The 19,189-nt window shown below is 41.9% G+C and overlaps 1 protein-coding gene across 2 annotated transcripts in view; it reads left to right on the top strand.

The window, feature by feature from the left end:
• The window catches only part of POLA1 (DNA polymerase alpha 1, catalytic subunit), a 300,925-nt gene that overhangs the window by 92,462 nt on the left and 189,274 nt on the right, over window positions 1–19,189 (top strand). The window lies entirely within an intron of this gene.

Genomic DNA, 19,189 nt, shown 5'->3' with positions numbered 1-19,189 from the left:
ATGCATGGCTGTCATATACAGAAAAGTAACCGACTAACAATAATCTTAAGATGATTCACATAGTTGAGATTCCATGATGCAAAAAATTAGGTCAATTATACTCTCATTGGATTAAATATTAGAGAGTTTAGCTTAAAAGCTTTTGGCAGTTGGAGAATCTCTCAAGTGTAAAGCTTATATTAAAATTTTGATATCACATGTTTGGATCTTAAGTGTTACAAGTTAATTCAGTAAGATGTCGAGTATACCCCATTTACCCTTTTAAAAAAAATCACATATCTAAGCTGTGCAGGACTAAAAGAAAAAATCCAGACTAACATCCCAGAACGATATTTTTGCCATGGGTGATTTAGCGAAGTTCAGGTTTGAAGCTGCATTCAGATGAACTGGGGTTGACATTTCATTGATCCTTGCCTGAATAAGAATGGTTTCCTGAGTGGCTGGATATAATCTAGAGGCCTATTAGCAGAAGGTGACCAACACTATGCCATAGTCAAGGCTGGGACTGGATAGATCTTGTTCAAGGATTTTACAGAACAAGAGACATTTGGATACACTGAGTTCCAGACAGATGGAGATGATTGTTGAATATGAAAGACGTGATCACCTTTTAAAAACAAGGACAAAGCCCTATGACACACTGGTAGTTGTTATGTTAGTGGGTTCTCTGCGATCAAATGTGCGTTCAGTGCCTTTTTCCCTTTTAAAAGCCATCACTTTCTTGCAAAGTCAGGCAGTATTAGAACCTCAGAAGACAGCTGTTTTTTTAAAGGCCTTTCCACTAGTTTGGGGTGATGTGTAATGTTCACATAGAAAGCAAATATTCCCCCTTTTATGGCTGTATTCATTTCAGATACATTTTTTTTTGCCTAAGTAGCAGTTTGTTATGAGCATGAGTGGAGAAGAGAGGTTTTTATTCATACATGTTTAAAGAACATCAGTAATAAAAACATTTCCCTAGCTATGACAAAGAACAGCCTTTGTTTAAGGGTTAGGTATGTCTAAGGAAGTGACTCTTGTTAAGAACTGAGGAATAAAATATAGTTCATCTTATCTTGTGTAAGGAAAATTGTCCTAACTTGCATGCTGCTGAGTGCCTAATTTACATTTAAAGCTGAAGTAATGAAGCCTTTATTTTTTGCCAGAAGCTCCCATTTCTCTCCCAAATATATTCTCTATCAGACACACACAAAAAACTCATTATTTTGCATGGTAATGCGTCTTTGCTGATGCAGAAAAGCAACATAATACAGGATGAAGGATTAATTTAAACTTTCTTACACACTCTTTTGCAGATAAAATTATTTCTAGAGATTAAGAGGTGGGGTTTGCAGAGCTCACCAAAAAGAATAGCTTCATCCTGGTGAATTGCAAAGGAGGGGTATTGTCCTTTACTCGCCAGGAGGAAGAGGTTCCTGCAAACTGTCATGGATGTAGACTTTTAAGTCTGAGGACTTTAGACTTCTTGGAAACTAGTCACAGGAGATCCAAAGTTGAGAGTGGATCTGTGGAAGCTTTTAGGAATAAACAACATTTATATTCAGTTAAATAAATCTTCCAAATATTATACAAATGACCCTTTCACTTACACTGTTTTATTTAGTATTAAGGGATACTAACTGTTCATTTTCGTGTACTATCCCTTGTTCAGTAGAAATTTGCTTTGTTTCGGGTAATGAGCATGTTTTAAAGCATTTCCTCTCCTCTCCCACAGCTGTTTTTCCATGTAGCTGTTCATTGCCTTTCTGATTTGCAGCCTTAAAACTCTTGATGCCCATTTCCCCGGGGCTCCCCACCACCTAATCCCACTCACGGCTGACTCTTAGATGCGATTTTCGGTGTCCAGTTGTGAGTCCCAAGCGTGCTTGCACTTACCTCCTTTTATTTTTCCTATGGCCCCGTTCTGAAAATTCTTATTCCTGTTCTGCCATTAGCTTTTACCTTTCTTTCCTTTTCCCAACCCTAGCTCCGTCTTTCTCTAATTATCCCCAACAGGATTGAATCATAGTTCATGCGAATTTGCACATACTAAAGCTGAATGAAATTTTTGAAGATGCCCCCCAAATCCATAGAAGTAAGTTTGAGAATCTGCAAGCTCAATTTAATGAGATTAGATACGGGAAATCAGTGTAGTATCCTGCAAGTGTACATGAATACGTGTGCTCTCAAATATTCTATGTGCTTCTGCACATATTTACCATAACCTGAGAACTTGCAACTGTGAAAGGTACTCAAGAACTTCCAAAGCTTCTGACACAGTTGATGTTTGAGCACAAGCAGTCAATGTGCTTGCTATCAATTAGTGGCACAATCAGTCATGTATTGAATTTCACTTTGGATTTGTGAACAAATGACTTATTTACAGCTTTTTGGAGCCACATTGCTCCTGAAGTCAAAAAGCTTCCTGCTATTCCAGCATAGGAGTTTTGGGTCATGGATAGCAGTCACCTGATAGTTCCTAAAGCCAGATCTGTGCCACCAGTCTCCATTCTTTGGGCCCAGAGGGTGTCCCAGATGGGATGAGGATGCCTGTGACCCTCCCTCCCAGCCCTGCCTAGCAGGCAGACATCAGACTTGGGAGGAAGCAAAAGCAGCCTCTTACTGGAAAGACGCTGAAACTTCTGTTTTGTGAGCAACTGCATTTCCTGTTAAGCCCTGGGTGGTTGTGTTGTATTTTAAATGTGTGGGGGCTTTAGTTTGTGTTTTTATCTCTTAGGAAAGATTATGTGCAGTGACAGCGTGCTGTGTTTTTTAAGATGTAAAAAAGTTAAGATGTTCTGATTTCCATGTTGTTTAGAGTTCTTATCCCATGGAAGAACATCTAGAAAGACAGTTGAGAAATTTGGAATTCTTTCCCCCTAATTTGGTATTCCCTATAGTGGGAATTTGAAGAATTTTTCTTGTCATCATCAATATATACCATAGTTAATATTTTTTGACTGTTCCCTCAATAAGGAGTAGTTGGCTCTTTGTACTGGTTTCGGGGTTACTTGGGTAAAATACACGAAATAGATTCAAATATTGAGGCACCCATAACAGAAAATATCAAAGCTACTGCCATAGGTCATCAGAAATCAGGAGAAAAAGTTATCAGCCTGGATGAGCTGAAGTTCAAAGTAAGACCGTGGTCATTATTCATTACCTCTTTTCTTTCAAATGGTAAAATCCCTGGGTTTCTGTGGACAAGGCTGCTTTTTAATGGCATGTTCTCCAAACAGCTGTTAAACACCCCCCCTCCCCAATACCACAGACCACATCTGCTCGCACTGTTGATTAGATAGAGGGTGGAGAAAGAAGAGAGGCTGTGGCATGTGTAATTACCAGTAATTAATTCTTGTTGCGCCTCCTCATTTCCTTCTATTCTAACTCCACCTACTCTTCTTCCTGTCTCTTGTAAATTCTATTTCATGTTGGCTACTTGTGGAAAATAATCTTGATGGGTATACAGCTGTTTTCCTAAAATTTCACATTCACCTTACAGTGAGGCTTTTATTTAATTTTTTTCTGGAGGCAAAAATCCCTTGATAAAGCAAGGCAAATAAGAAAATACTAAAGTAAGTGAGCCTGTCTCTTGGGGCTAGCTTTAATGCTTCCTTATGTTCTGTTTCTATTGATACTGTTCCCAACTGTCAACAAATATTTATCAAATATATTCTCTCTTAAAGGAACTATTGCAGACTATTGCAAGGCATGAAAAAGCACGAGAAAAACAAATGTAAGATACAGTCCTGGTCCTCAGCATTAATGTACAGTATAATACATATTCCCACAATATGTATGTGGAATACTAAAGATATAAGTTCATATATTATAATTGTAACATACATGATTGCCAAAATTGTTGAGACTACATAAGACAGAAGTAGTGTTGTATTCTTTTTCTTTCTCTTTGGACTGAGGTGAGGCTAAAGAAAAATTAAATTTGAGCATTTTTAGTTAACGTGACATAGTAAAAGAGATATATCATAGGTTTGCTCTTTAAAGGGAGTTCATAGCATGTCTTCTTCACAGTCTTAAAAGCCTAGATTTTCAAGATGTGATGCTTCTTGTGTGTCTGTTTTCAGGAGAATGGAGCTTCAAGTGGAGCATTGTAAAACTGCTTGTTTTTAAAATTTACGATAAATTTAAAAATATATTTGCTGTATCAGCCAGGGCCCCAGCAGGGATTAATAGGGATCATTCATGGGAGTAATAGGAAGATTTGATAGAGGGATGATGTACCAAAATGAGGGCAGGGTCTATTAAAATTGCAAAAGAACTGTGCAAACTCAGAGGCGAGTAAAAGCAGGGCTGTCGTAGTCTTAGGTGAAAAGGGGTGAGAGCAGGTGCGGGCAAAGGGTCTTCTGATCGCAGGTGGATGGATCCAGCCAGCCTGTATGTGACGACCGGTCACGGGGAAAACTGAGGTCATAAATAACCTGCCCTCACTTCCGTCCTGATCTGTGCACTGTTTCTGGTGGCCTAAACTCAACTGTAAATTAGGGGACAAGGAAGCTCTTTTAACGCAACCCATTAAGTCAGCCTTCCGTCCCAGGGAGCAGGGTGGGCAATGGAAATGGATGGGCAAAGGAAAGATGTCCGGCATATTTGGAGACTTTGTAAATTTGCCTGAACATGAAAAAATCCATCTTGGACGACATAATTCTGTGCGCTCAATAATCTTGGTGACAGTAGGCGGATGTCTGGAGTCAGTACGCTTTATGACCCATTAGTCACTTCTCCAGCATGTGCACAGGCCATACCCTGTAGGGTATCCATGTAGGTCAGTAATTCCGAACTGGGGGCAGTTTTGCCCACTCCCTCTCCCCCCATGGGAAATTTCACACCGTCTGGAGTCGTGGGCTTGTGTGGGCTTTATCATTAGGAATTGGCAGAGGATAGTGATGATGAAGGGAGAACCCTGATGTGTCTTTTCATTTCATTAGGGCAGTGCTCAGATGATTGTGGAAGAATCTAAGCAGTGGCTGTTACTTTTGGCAAGAAGAGGTCCTACTGACCTTTGAAGGAACAATTTAAGTTCTGAGAACGAAGCTAAAAGGCAGCATAGGTTTTATGCATTGAGCATGAGGTGACGGGGATTGAGCCCTAAAAGATAAAGAACATGAGACCACTGAAAATAATTGGAGTGCACATTGCAAGTTCCTCAAGGGCATGGATTGTATTTTATTCATCTTCTCAGAGTTAGGTACCACGTCTTGAGCAGTGCAGACTATCGATACATATTTGTCAAGTGAGTGAGTAACCCTTAATTTAGGAGAAGTTGATACTGTAGAACTGGAAAGAAGGCACCATTGGGAAGGGAAAGATGGAAGATGCTGGAAAGGGAAGGGGTGAGATTCTTACTATCAAAGGAAAGACAATCTGAACTACAAAGAAATGAGAAAGCTAAGCCGCCAAGGACATCTTGGCTCATGGGATTCCAGATTTCCAGACTTTATGTTTGTACTTGACCTGGACTCTTGTACCCTGTGGCTTCTTTTTCTTCTTAATGCTATAGGTAAGGACAACGACATTCATTCCATTCCTCTTTAATTAGCACTGCCTTCTCTCCCTTTTAATATTAATGGGACTAGTCCCTGGGTAGAGCTAGAGCCATGCTCCTTCTCTTTTTGGACTCATCTGAAGGCTTAGCCAGGTCTCCAAAGAGCAGGTTTCAGTAGATGAGGCCGTTGGTGTGTGATGTGGTGTGACTGGCTTAGTCACTCTGTTTTTACTGTATTTTTAGGACTGTTAGATGCATCTATGATTTAGAGAAGGAAAATAGGAAAATTTTGAAGCAAAAAATGTGGTAAAATATTTACTAACCTGTGACCTCTCTCCACTGACCGGGGGGGCGCGGCGGATGGGGCNCCCCCCCCCCCCCCGTGAGCCAGGTAAGCTACATTCAGACTATAAGACACACCCCCCACTTTCCTCCCAAACGAGGGGGTGCGTCTTATAGTCTAAAAAATACGGTATGTTCCTGTAAGACAGTTCTTGAGTCCTGTGCCTTTCATTGTCATACTGTGAAAACTACCTAGCTGGAAGTGATCCCATTTGTCTTTTAAGTTCCTTAAGAGCAGTAAAATTCCCTTTGTCTTTACCTCAATGCTGAGCCCACTGTAAATGCTTGAATTTGGCGTTCATGGAGGGTCACTCCTAAGATTGCAGAGGGAAGTGGTAGAGTGATATGGGAAAGGATATAGTTAGGAAACCTTGACCATGAAGTGTTTGGTCATCTGAGTGACACATGACGTTAAATCATTGGTTGTATTTAAGAGGGTTGGGTATAGAATTAGGACATACAGGAAAGAAGAGGAATTTTAAATACTGGTATGGGGGGCCGGAAGTAATGAGAGAGCAGAACTCTGTGTTTACTTGAGCAGAGAGGTTCTGTGTTTGATCAACTGTGTGGTCCCATGTGAGGAAGGACCAAGTAAATCCAAAATGTCCATCATTAAGACTCATCTGCATTGGTAGAAGATGGTTAGTTTTGTAGATTTTTTAAAAAGATTTCATTTATTTTTAGAGAGAAGGGAAGGGAGAAAGAGAGGGAGAGAAATATTGATGTGAGAGGGATACATCTGTTGGTTGCCACTCACATGCATGCAACTGAGGACCTGGCCTGCAACTAGGCATGTGTCCTGTCTGGGAATCGAACCAGTGACCTTTCGGTTGCAGTCACCTCTTTGGTGATATCTTGGGTAAATCAAGAGCAGCCGTGAGTATGAAATACATTGGACAACTCCCTATACTGTTATAGAACTGGTTTGACCTAACTAAGAAATCAGTACAAGTTTTGGGGGGAAGGCTCATCTTTTTGACCCTTTTGAGAATTGGGTGAAAGCTTTTGATTTTTTACCCAGAAAAATTCCTACATACATGAAAATAGAATTTTGTAGACCATTAAGGGAGTTCAGAGATTGAGCTATAGCTCACAGTGGGAAAATGCATTTTCAAAATTATGTTGTTATATTTGGGATAGGTTAAAGCATCATTTTTGAAATATAAACTCTAGCAAGTAATGTGGCAAAATATTGGCAGATGGGGATGTTGCAGAAAAGAGATAATTTATTTTCTGCGATTCTTTTTTAAAAATATTTTATTTATTTTAAGAGAGAGGGGAAGAGAGGGAGAAAAACACCAGTGTGTGGTTGCCTCTCATTGATCCCCAGGGACCTGGCCTGCAACACAGGCATGTGCCCTATGTGCCCTGACTGGGAATTGAACCAGCCGACCCTTTGCTTTGCCGTCCAGTGCTCAATCCACTGAGCCACACCAACCAGAGCTTTGTGATTCTCTTTTTTTTTAAAGTTTTTTAAAAAGATTTTATTTATCTTTTAGAGGGGAAAGGAAGGACAGAAGGAGAGAAATATCAATGTATGTTTGCCTCTCATGCTACCCCTGCTGGGAATTGGCCTGCAACCCAGGCATGTGACCTGAATGGGAATCGAACCTCGATCCTTTGGTTCGCAGGCCTGCACTGAATCCACTGAGCTTCACCAGCCAGGGCTAGGGCTTTGTGATTCTTAATATAGGGATTATAGCAGACTCTTAAGGGTTAGGGAATTATGAGGGGGGATTTTTTATCAAACAAAAACTGAGGAACATTGGCCATTTTGCCTTCTTTTGTTGAGGGCGTAGAGAAGCATGGAAGGTAAATACCTTATCCCAGCAGTGCCTCTTAACCCAGAGAATGGCCTGTAGCCACAGCCACTGAGGAAGAGAGGATGGAAGCAGATGGGCACGGGGCACAGGAAGGAAGGAGAGAATTTCTAAGCACTTCCCCAGGTGGAGCCCAATGCCCCCACCCGTTTTCTTTTCCTGTTTTAGTGCTTCTTTGTTTTATCGCCATTAAAAAGAGAAACTAAAAAAGGAGATTTTCCTCTTTGCTAGGAGTTCTTGGAAAAGCTTCACTATTCTTTTATTCCATCTCCTTTGGGGTTAAGGAGAGCTGTTATTTCTGAACCTCCTGCCAGGGTTTCTTGTATCCTTAATGTTTTAATACTCTCAAGATGGCTTGGTTTTGATAAATCACTAAAGCAGAAGGTATTTTGTCCAGCTTCCTAAGCAATAAAAGCAAGTATGTAATGCTGTCCTACCAGGGTTGTGTTTTTTTTTTTCTCCTGCACAATATATTAACTAAGCAGAAAATGTAAAAGAACAAAGACAATAAAAGTAATGTTTGTTTCGTGGTAGTTTGAGATATTTCAGGAGAGAGGGGATGTGAAGAAAAGCAGTGGCCATATTTAGAAAGCTGCCTCAAACCCAAGAGTATCTATTGAAGTAAACTTGATGACAGACTTTTTTCCTCTTCATGAATCATTGTATTCCCATAAAAGCGAAAATTCCTCTTCATCGAAACAAATGGCTTCCACATCTGTTTTCTTAGTTTCTCAAAAGGGTGTCTTCAGCTTGCATGTTTTTAAAGTGTTTATCTGTTTAAAATGAAATATCGTCAAAAGCAGTTTATACATCAAAATCCAAGTTGGTCTTCAGTTTCTAAGAATGAGTCGAGAACGATCTGGTTGGCGGTATAGGGAGAAAAGAAAACACATTTTGTATTCTGCAGAGGTAAGTTCTTCGTAACCGCACTCTTTACATTTTATTGATCGGTATTTAATTTTACTGCTCTTTTGTTTCTGGGGACCGATCGAGTGGGGAGCTTTGTCACTGGTAGCACATCCCAATATTCTCATGCTCTGGGCTCCAAATTCTGAAAATAAGGCTTTTCCAGATCAGTAGCAAGAGAATTTATTTGTTAGTCTTATTGACTAAGAACTAATCTGTAGTTAGTTTGATTCATTTTTGTTCCATAATCAATCTTCCCTCATCATGTTACTAAGAGAAACACATTCAACTGATTTGTAAAATACCGTGCTGCTTGTTCAGTTGTCAGTCTTGTGTGAATCTGCGTACTCTGAAGGGTTTTGTTTTTTTTCTTTGCTAATCTTTAGTCTTTTGTGTGACAGGCCACCGTGCCCTTGAGCCCATCCTGCCATTTAAAAATAAAGAATGAGAAGCAGCTGAAGTGCTGCCCGTTTGCAGCTGACAGGAATCTGATCTACTGCTTGGATTCTTGCTCTGGGTACCGACATGCCAGTGGTGTGTGGCTCCTCCCAGCCATGCCATTTGCCGTCACGAGGTGTGAGACGGTGGGAGCAGTGGGGGCTGTCTCCAGGGGAGAGAGAGAGATTTTTTTTATGTAAAGGTCAGGGAGAAAAGCTCAGCACACCGGGTCCTGCTGCGGGTCCTGCTGCGGCTTGCAGGACTCCTGGTTCCTCACCACCCAGTGGAATTTCTGAGCCCTGATGGGGCCTTCGTCTTTCAGGAGGTTGAGCAGGCTCCTCCCACCCCCTGAGCTACAGCTGCCTGTTCTGTCACAACAGTGGCTTGCTGTGACGGTAGAGGTCCATGAGAACAGCGAGACATTTGATGTTATCAAAGCAAATCAGTAACAAAGGCAATTAATTTCATCACCTATGACTTAGGTAGTTTCTTTTGAAGGGTGTGAAGAATATTCTTTGGAAACTGAGGGGAACCCTTCTCTCATCATTAACTTTTCTTCAATTGGATGTGTATAAATTGCAACTGCTTATAAATGGCACCAAACCTGACATAGAAAAGAATGCCCTCCCACCTCCCAAATGCAGAAGAGAGGCAGGAAAATGATGGTCAGAGCTATAGGAGGCTCTTTACTTGTGAAGTGACTTGATTGATGTTTAGTCTTCCTGTTGAGCCCATCACTGCCTCAAGGAGGGGAGCCACTGCAGAAGTTTTGCTTGCTGTTTGTTGAGCTGCGTCCTGGAGCTGTGTTGGCTGCTCGTGAAAAGGCAAGGTGCTCCTCCTTTTTGACCTTGTTCCGAGGCTTAATACAATTATTTGTATTAGGCACTAGCCACCTGTTGGGATCGTTCTCCTTAAAGGTCAGTGTGTGGTGCCTGGCTGTCTGACTGTGACAGCCTGCAATGAAATTTGTCAGTGGTCACTGGTTTGTATGACACCTGCCAATTGTGACAGAAAGAATGGAAACCTGATAGCTGAAAGGGAAAGGAAGGTGCTGGAGGAGGAATAAGGGGTGCAGACACCCTGGAAGCCCCATTACCATGGTTTGGGCGCCAGCTTGCCTTGTCTCCCATTCTCCCGCTGCCCCTTTGTGAGCTGTGCCATCTGTTTCAATGGGTTCTGTTGTTGTCTGCATGCTGACGTTGCTTTGCTTTAGTTGTATATTGCATCTCTGCTGACCATTGGAATTCCTGTATCCAAAACTTCCACGTCCCCTCCATTGAGTATCTTAGCTTCCACTGCCTCCCTGTGATCTTCATTTAGATGTCCACAGGTATAACATACTCATCAATTCCAGAACTGCCCAGCTGGTTCTACTCCCCAACCTGTTCCCCTCCCAGGATTCCCTGTCTCAGTCAGTGAGTGACAGCACTGTCTGCCTTTCCAGTTGTTAAGTCGGGGACATGGGTTTCATCTTCCTTGTGCCCCAAATTCAGCCAGTCACCAAGTTCCGTAGATTCTACTTCCTAAATACCTACGATTGTCTATCTCCAGTGCAATGCCTTTAATGCTGTTCGAAGTGATATACACCACTTCTTCCTGGATGCTGCCCCTGGCGCATCTATTCTCTACGTGTTTTGTAACCAGAGAGACCTTTTTAAACTGTCAAACTGATCGTCACTCCTCAGTTTAAAGTCCTTAATGTGGTTTCTACGTCCTTTCACATTGGGCCTCTCTGCCCTCGCTCCAGTTTCCGGAGCATTCTGATCTCATCCATAGTTTTCATTTTCTTCTCATTGCAAAAGAAACCTTTTTTTAAAAACTTATTTTTTAAGAGTTTCTCTCTGTCCTTTGGATCTTCAACACTTTTCCCCCACTCCCCTTTTTCTATTACTTCCTATAGATCACCTTCCCCTATATACAGTTTGCTTCCATGAACTTTCCTCTCCCACCTCAGAGGACTCTATTGTGTGTGTGTGTATATTTTTTTCAAATGCAAATTTGCCGCTCTGTTAGATACCACACATTCTAGAGGAAAGGGATTATGGCCGAGTCATTCATGCCTAGTGTTCCCTTCCACCTAGCATGTGAGAACTGTTCAGTGAATACTTGTTAGTGCGTGCCCTAGCCAGTGTGGCTCAGGTGGTCGTCCTGTAACCAGAACAGTGTGGGTTTGATTCCCAGTCAAGGTGTGTGCCTGGGTTGTGGGTTCGATCCCTGGTCCAGGGGCATGTGGGAGGTGACCAATTGATGTTTCTCTCTCACGTTGATGTTTCTCTTTTTCCCTTCCTCTCTCTTCCACTCTGAAAGCAATGAAAAAAAACATGTCATCGGGTGAGGACAAAAAATAAAATAAAATGCTTGTTAGTGTGTGAATGAATAACTTTTTGAGGGCCTAAATGAAAGGACTAAAGAAATTCAAAAGTAGGGGTGGGCTGGGATGGGGTAAAAGACAGAAAACTGTACTTGAACAATAATTTAAAAAAAAAGAAATTCAAAAGTAATAGGGATTTTTTTTTTTAGCAGTAGCCACATCTTGCATAGTTTATATATTGATATTTTGTCTTCTCTGTATTGTACACTGGCATCCTAAATGACTCTTTTCAATTTGGCATTTATCTGTTCCTTTAGAAATTTCTCTGGATTCTTCCCAAAAGATGATGGGACAGGAGAAAAAGTGATTGATAAATTGAAATACATTATTCAATTGATCTTTAAAGATAAAGAGGCATTCTAGAGGCATGCCTGAACATTGTCTATAACACGCATGTTTCTGGACAGGTGAACACAATTATATTTTCCTAAAATGACACCATCTATCTGAAGATTTTTCTTTGAGTTAGGAACCCTCTCTATTTAAAAAAAAAAAAAACATTTATTTATTTATTTATTTATTTATTTATTTATAGAGGGGGGGAGTAGGGAGGAAGAGAAGGAGAGAAACATTGATGTGAGAAACAAACATTGATTGGTTGCATCTCGAACATGCTTCGACTGGGGACCAAACCTGCAACCCAGGCATGTGCCCCGATTGGGAATCGAACCAGCGACCTTTTGCTTCATGGGATGATGCCCAAGTGACAGAGCCACACCAGTCAGGGCTCAAACCCTCTCTATTTTAATCATATATAGCTAGCTCACAGAATCTCTTTTCTGAACTTCTAAAAAAAGGGAGGGCAAGGGGCACCCTTTTGTAAGAAGTAGAGTTGCTACAGGAGGCCGTGAAGACCGTATGGTCATTAAAGAACAGAATTTAGTATTTAGCTCTAGCACTGAGTGAGGGAGTTGCCCCTGAGGTCTTGGGCTTAAATAGTTCCTTCTCTTCGCACCTTACTCAAAGCAGGGAGTAATGATGAACAGTACCATGACTATCTTATCACATACCAGTCCTAAAAAGCTTTCCAGAAATCAAAAATGCTTCCATCAAATGGTGATAGCAAATACCTCGATAATTCTCCACCTTCGGGTTGTCCTTTAGACCCCTGGCAAGATGCCCTTCCAGGGTTGAGCTTCAGTCCAGGTGCTTAGTAGTGACAAGTGGCACCCCGTTAAATCTGTCATTTGTGGGGACTGAGAGCTCAAAGTTTTCTAGTCAGATTTTCCCATGACCTCAGTTATAAAGAAAATGTTGCAGATTCCAGAAAATGCTAATGTCCTTTTTAGCTGTATTATCTTGATTGCAGCGCTTCAGAATTGCCCAACTTCATTATCTGAACATAGCCAGCCTGACGCCTTCTTCTCAAATAGACAATTATGATCAATTAAGCACTTTCAGGCCTTATAGACTATTTAATTTTATTAGTCAATTATTTGTGCTTTGAAAGAGTTAATGGTAGCTACCCAAGCCATTATTAGAAATTAGAATGTCCCAAAATAGAAAGGCTATTTCCTTTGAGTATGGCACTGCAGTAGAAAATGCCAAGCATAGTTTTTACCGAGTTAAAGGGTGAAGGAAGGCGGAGTGGGGGAGAGTGTTACATGTAAATCATTTAGCCATTAACCTAATGGGTGGATTTATAAATCCTATTACTATAAGCCCTTTTCATTTCCACTGAGGCCTGGTGCATGCTTGATCCCACTAATGTAAAATTCATTCCGTCTAAGTGATTACTGAAGTAAGACACTTTGAGTCAATTTTAATCAGGTTGCGTGAAACTTGCCTCAGCGCTGATGTTCACCAAAGTGCGGACATAGTTTGGCCGAGTCTTAAGTAGCCCCCCAGAAGAATTATTCTGGGAGTCAATCAGGGAACCAAATCTCCAAGCCTTTTGATGCATGCCCGTTTTTCTGAGAGGGAAAATATACTGTAGGGGCCCCAAACAGCTAGCTCCAAAGCAAGAGGCAGAGGCCTTTGGGCAGTGGTGTTTTGAGTCTCATGGACATTATGTAAATTCTAAGAATTCCTAAAGTGCTATTTTTGTGGCTAATTGGAGCATCTGCTATGGTACTTATATTTGAACACATCAGAATTTCAAATTTGGTGAAATATGTGTACCCGCGTCCTAGAAAAATGCTTACAGACACACATTCACATTTTTCCTTAGCGTAGCAGGGATTTTCGGATTTCTTGACCTTAGGCTAATGTCTCCTGCTCTAGTTTTTCATCTGGGTGCCCTAGGGTTTTTGTTTTTTTCTTCTTCTGGGAGTTTAATATTTAAGAGTGTAGGCTCGTACTTGAACTCTTGTGTCGGTGAGTAGATTTGGCTCAAGTGTTCTTTTAAGTCAGCTCTAGCAGCTCTCTGGGTCCTGTGTCAGACCTAAGCCCAAGTATGACAATAGTGCGTGTGAATTCAAGTGAAATGTACAGGACGCAAGTTTCTAAACTGGAGGTTGGAGTAGAGGGGGAATAGAGAATAAGAATGTGGTGCAAGGAAGGTTTCTTTAAAGGTGAAAACAGTTTTTTCAAAGTAAAAATGTAAAGTGGATTCTGAAAAATCCACAAAATGAAGAAATATTTCAGGGCAAGAAATTAGAAGACAAAGATGTTCACTTTTCCTTTCACATGTTTTAGAGCCACACATTATGGTATTTTGAGTTTTTTTAGATCAAAATTAGAGCCCTGTCAAATTGTGGGGCAGTAATTGAGAGAGACTCATAAATAGCATTAAATGTGTCTGTTGGGGAGGAGAAACCTTTCAGAAAGCTTTGTTTATTCAGCGTGTTTTATATTCTTTACACATGAGCTACCAGAAGGTCTAGGTTGTAAATTCAGGATTTGAAACAAAATCAGTTTATCTGGAAACAAGAGTTGTATGGGAGAGGTACACTTTGAGTCAAGTTTATAATTAACGGGCCTTTATCATTGGGGTTGAAATTCATTTCTCTTGAGTGAATATTTGTTTAACATGGGTTGTGTTTGAAGGTGGGATTCAAACGGATTCACTCCATTTCTTGCATGGAAAGAGCTAGCATTTACATGCGTGCAGTGTGTGGGTTTAATTGCCGCTTTCTGCAACCCGCTTTAGGGTACCGATGTTGTGGAGATGCGCTTATCAACCCATGGCTTTGCTCTTCTCAAGCTGTACCACTTCAGGTTTGCCTCTTTTCACTAACACCTAAGAAAGAAATATTTATTGAATTACTATTATGTGTCAGGCTATGAATTACTATTATGTGTTAGGTGTAATGGCTAAGGCATGATCTCTGCTGCCATTTGCTTGTAGTCTCTTAATCTTACCTTTTATAATAGAGTGGTGTGTTGCGGTATACACAGAGTCTTTTCGGGGCTACATTGGACTAACACACTTTTTAATATCGTTGGGTCAGGGAGGCCAGAGAGGCTGTTTTTGACAATGTGAAGTTCCTTGTGAAATAAGTAGACGTTAGGTGATGATGCCTAACATTTACTGAGCACTTAGATACCAGAGACTGTACAGAACTATTTACATATGTGGCCACATTTCCTGCTCATAGTAGCCCTATTGTAAGGAAGCTGCAGCTGTTATCTCCACTTTATAGTCAAGGAATCGGAGATTTAGTGATTGTATTGTGTGCCCAAGGTCGTGCAGTATATAAGCAGTACCCTTAGGCTTTGAACTCAGGCAGCCTGTAGTAGTTGGGGATCTCCATAGAAACAGAACCAATAGTGTGTGTGTGTGTGTGTGTGTGTGTGTGTGTGTGTGAGAGTGAGAGAGAGAGAGAGAGAGAGAGTGAGAGTAAGTGAGTTGTGGGGGGAGAGAGAGAGATTTTACAGAATGAGCTCGTGTGATTGTGAGTACTGGCAAATCAGAAATCTGCTGGGCAGGCTACAATCTGTCTGGAGACCCATTTGGGACATGAGTTGATGTTTCAGTTCATGCCTGAAGGCAGTCTGCAGCAGAATTTCCTCTTCCTTGGGGGATCTCAGTCTTTTTCTCTTGTAGCCTTCAACTGATTGGATGAGGCCCACTCACATTATGGTTGGTAACTTTTTTTGCTGAAAGTGTACTGATTTAAATGCCAATCTTGTGTTTTAAAAAAGTACCTACACAGCAACATGTAGAGTAGTCTTTGACCACATATCTGGGTATTATTGCCTAGCCAAGTTCACAGATAAAATTAACCATTGTTAGGAACTGCCCTGCCTGGTTTCAGAAGCTGTAATCCCACATGGCTAAGGCTGAGTAAAGGACCTTGAGACCATAAGCCACTTAGGAGACAAAGCTTATCTTCCTGATAGGGGCACCACCTCTGCCCCCTTTCTCTTCACCCTGATAGGCCCTGGTGGGTGACTGGTTAGCCAATGACAGGTAAGATTCCTCAAAGGAGGGGCAACCTAAGACAGGCACAGTCACGAAGGGGCCCTCAGGGAAGAACTTGGGGGCTATAGAAAAAGGAGGTAATGGACCCTCACCCCTCAGCTTTGACATAACCTGAGTCCTCATTCTGTCTGCAAGAAGTCTCCTAATCTCTTGGCTGCCTTGCTTTCCCTGTTTGACTTAAGCCTGAAACCATGCCTTAACCCTAAAACAATGCTGGAGGTAGGTGCAGCCCTGTGCTGGAAAGGGTGGGTTCCCTGGGGCAATCAGGCCTAAGAAAGAATGCATAAAATCCTATGAAACCTACTTTGTTAATACTTTCAATTGAAATGATAAGGGTCCAAGCAGGAAGTAAGTTTGTTCCCCAAAGTTTTATGGCCCTTTAACTATCTGACCCTGACTCAGAATAAGCCCTCAGAGTTCTTTGAATGTTATCTATTATTTAATTAATTCTGCCTGACAATGACTGATGAGCTTTACCTATACACCCTGTATCCCTGTGTGAATTGAATCTAATAAGAACGTATCAAGACAAGGGTCGAAGCACTCTCTGTTCCGTCCCGCGGAACAGTCAACGGGGGTCCCGAGTCTACCTGAAACGGATGAATAGGGATGGGAGCAAGAGGCGCGTAGAAAGGCAGCAAGACAAAGGATTCTGATCAAGCTGCGAATTTTATTTTGGGCGGGGCTGTTATATAGGGGGCAGGGGAAAAGGGGAGGTGGTTCTGATAGGTTGTCCTGTGCATGCTCACTGCATGCTCCTGGCGACGATTGGTAGGTGGGCGCGTGATCAGCATCTTGATTGGTAGTTAGTACTCGTGATCAAGGGATGCCCACAAGGGTGGGGGCTACCTGGCTCGGCTGCAGCATCCTGTTTGGGGCTGCCTCAGCCAAGCCCTCCTGGTGCGATTTTCTTGATGGATTGCATTCACCATCTTTAGGCCCCGACAACTCTCCTCTTGAGAGAGTGGCCGAGGTGCTCCAAGGCTTGCTCTCCCCTTAAGAGAGAAGCCACGCAATCCCTTTTCTTCCACAGAACTCGGTAGTCTGTGTGAATTTGTCTCATATCTCATCCACAACGCCGTGGGCCCCAGGAGCCGGGATCCACATCAAACCATTGCACAGCCTAACTTCTGAACCCACACTTCTAAGTACCGTGGGGAAACAGCATGTGAAAAATACAGAAGCGATAATAGAGCATGGCTTGTTTAATGAACTCAAAATATTTCAGGAAGGCTGGCTTGAAGAATGAATGCATGTGGGAAACTAGAAGATGAGGTGGGCCTCAACTAGATTTTGGGTCAAGCTAGGGGGTTGAATTTCATTTCAAAGAGTACATTTTAGAAAGGACACAAAGAAAGTGATAAGAATGTCTTGGGAGGCAGTGATGCTAGAGACAGGTGGTAGGTGAGGGCCAGGAGGAGGGACAACCCATTGACAGGGGTGTCACACTGGAAAGACATAGTGAGACTTGTTAATTCATTGGATCGGAATGGAAGTCATCCCTTTGTTTTAGATGACGGCTCTTGGAGGGGCCATTTGTCATGTTTGGAGCTGGTTGTGGTTCTGGAGGTGATGGATGGAGTTTAGAATGAGTGCTTATGGGACAGAACTGGGTATGGGCCTAGAGAGAGAAAATGTTGAGTCATCAGTGTAACACTACCCACCCTGCCCCCCACCCCATGAAACATGTGGCAATATCTCAAGACAGTTTTGGTTGTTACAACTGGAGAGCATGTATGCCCATGCACTCACCTGTATACACACACACATGCATGTTGCTGGCGTCTAGTAGGTAGAGGCCAGGAACAGCCCCTCATGACAAAGAGTTAGCCAACCTAAAGTGTCAGTAGTGTTCATGTTGAGAAACCTTGATACATACGACGTCTGTCTGGAAACAGTCCAGCCATTGTTAATATAATGAGAATGGTTTATGTGACATCCATGTAATCTGGCAGCCAAGGAGAACGGACTGGAATGTGCATGTGTGAACAATGATGACTTCACTGTACTAGTCAGTGGGGGTGGTACATGCCATTGAGTGAGGGTGCGTTCTGCCTGACCTTTGCTTTCAAAATGAGTAAGTAGAGCAATGAATCTGCATCAGTTTTGCATGAAGCTTGGACATTCCTCCTTGGAAACTGTCTGGATGACTCAGAAAGCTGCAGTGATGGGCAGCTGATGATTGGCAGCTTCATCACAACAGCGTGCTTGCTCATGCGGCACTTGTGGCCAGAGTTTTTCGGCAAAACATCAAATCACCTAGGAGACTTAGCCCCACTACGGCCCAGATTTGGCACCCTGTAACTTCTGGCTTTTCCCAAAACTAAAATCACCTTTGAAAGGGAAGAGATTTCAGACCATTGATGAGATTCAGAAATATATGACAAGGGAGGTAATGGTGATTGGGAGAACTGTGTGAGGTCCCAAGGTGCTACTTTGAAGGGGACTGAGGCATCATTGTCCTGTGTACAATGGTTCTTCTTTGTTCTTCAATAAATTCCTCTATTTTTCATACTATGTGTCTGGATACCTTCTGGACACACCTCATATATATGAAGATGTGTATATATTTTCCTGGGTGGGAGAGAGGGGTACGGATTTCAGCAGAAAGTGTTGGGTATTTTTATGTGCCGTAAATATGCTTATTCACTTACTTACATTAAGCGATAAAGATGTATGCAGACTCATTGTGAGAGCTTACATATTTCTAGTTTTTGCAACCATATACCCTTCAAAAGCAACCTAGAATATGGAAATATTCTGGTGTTTTGTTTTTCCTGCTGAAGCATGTTCTTTTTTTTTTAAGATTTTATTTATTTATCTTTAGAGGGGAAGGAGAGAAGGAGAGAAGTATCAATGTATGGTTGCCTCTTGTGCATCCCTTGCTGGCCTGCAGCCCAGGCATGTGCCCTGACTGGGAATCGAACCACAATACTCTTGGTTCGCAGGCCCGCGCTCAATCCACTGAGCTACACCGGCCAGGGCTTGAAGCATATTCTTATAGCGCTAATTATCTGTGTCGGACATATTAGTGGTCCTTTTCCCTAATATTACAGAAATGAATATGAAAGACAAAACAATCCAAGTTCTACGTGTTGAACTTGGATTTGTAAGTTTTTAGATCTGGGAGGAATCCCAAGCTCTTCATTTTGTAAATGAGGATGCTAAGACCTAGAGAGGGGAAAAAGCTTGTTTGCAAATCACTTAGCTAGTAATTGGCAGTACTCAGACTTCAGACCCCTGACTGTTCTTTAAACTCACGTTGGTACAGTGTTGTTTTATCTTTGCAAAGCATGTTTTCAGCATGAAGTTCTTTGACTTCTCACGTAGCTGGGGGAACTAGGTGGTAGTATCATCCTGATTATAAAGAAGGAAAAACTAAGGTTTAAGGGTGGTAAGGAACCCCATGTCACATGTCACATGTTGTTAAGTGGTGAAGACAGAAAGCAAGGTGCTTACAAAAT

This window comes from Sturnira hondurensis, unplaced genomic scaffold (assembly GCF_014824575.4).
Source record: "Sturnira hondurensis isolate 20B ecotype Veracruz unplaced genomic scaffold, ASM1482457v3 Scaffold0012467, whole genome shotgun sequence".
NCBI classification, from domain to species: Eukaryota; Metazoa; Chordata; class Mammalia; order Chiroptera; family Phyllostomidae; genus Sturnira; species Sturnira hondurensis.
The sequence above is the reverse complement of the archived record's forward strand: the minus strand, read 5'-3'. Positions and strand labels throughout refer to the sequence as shown.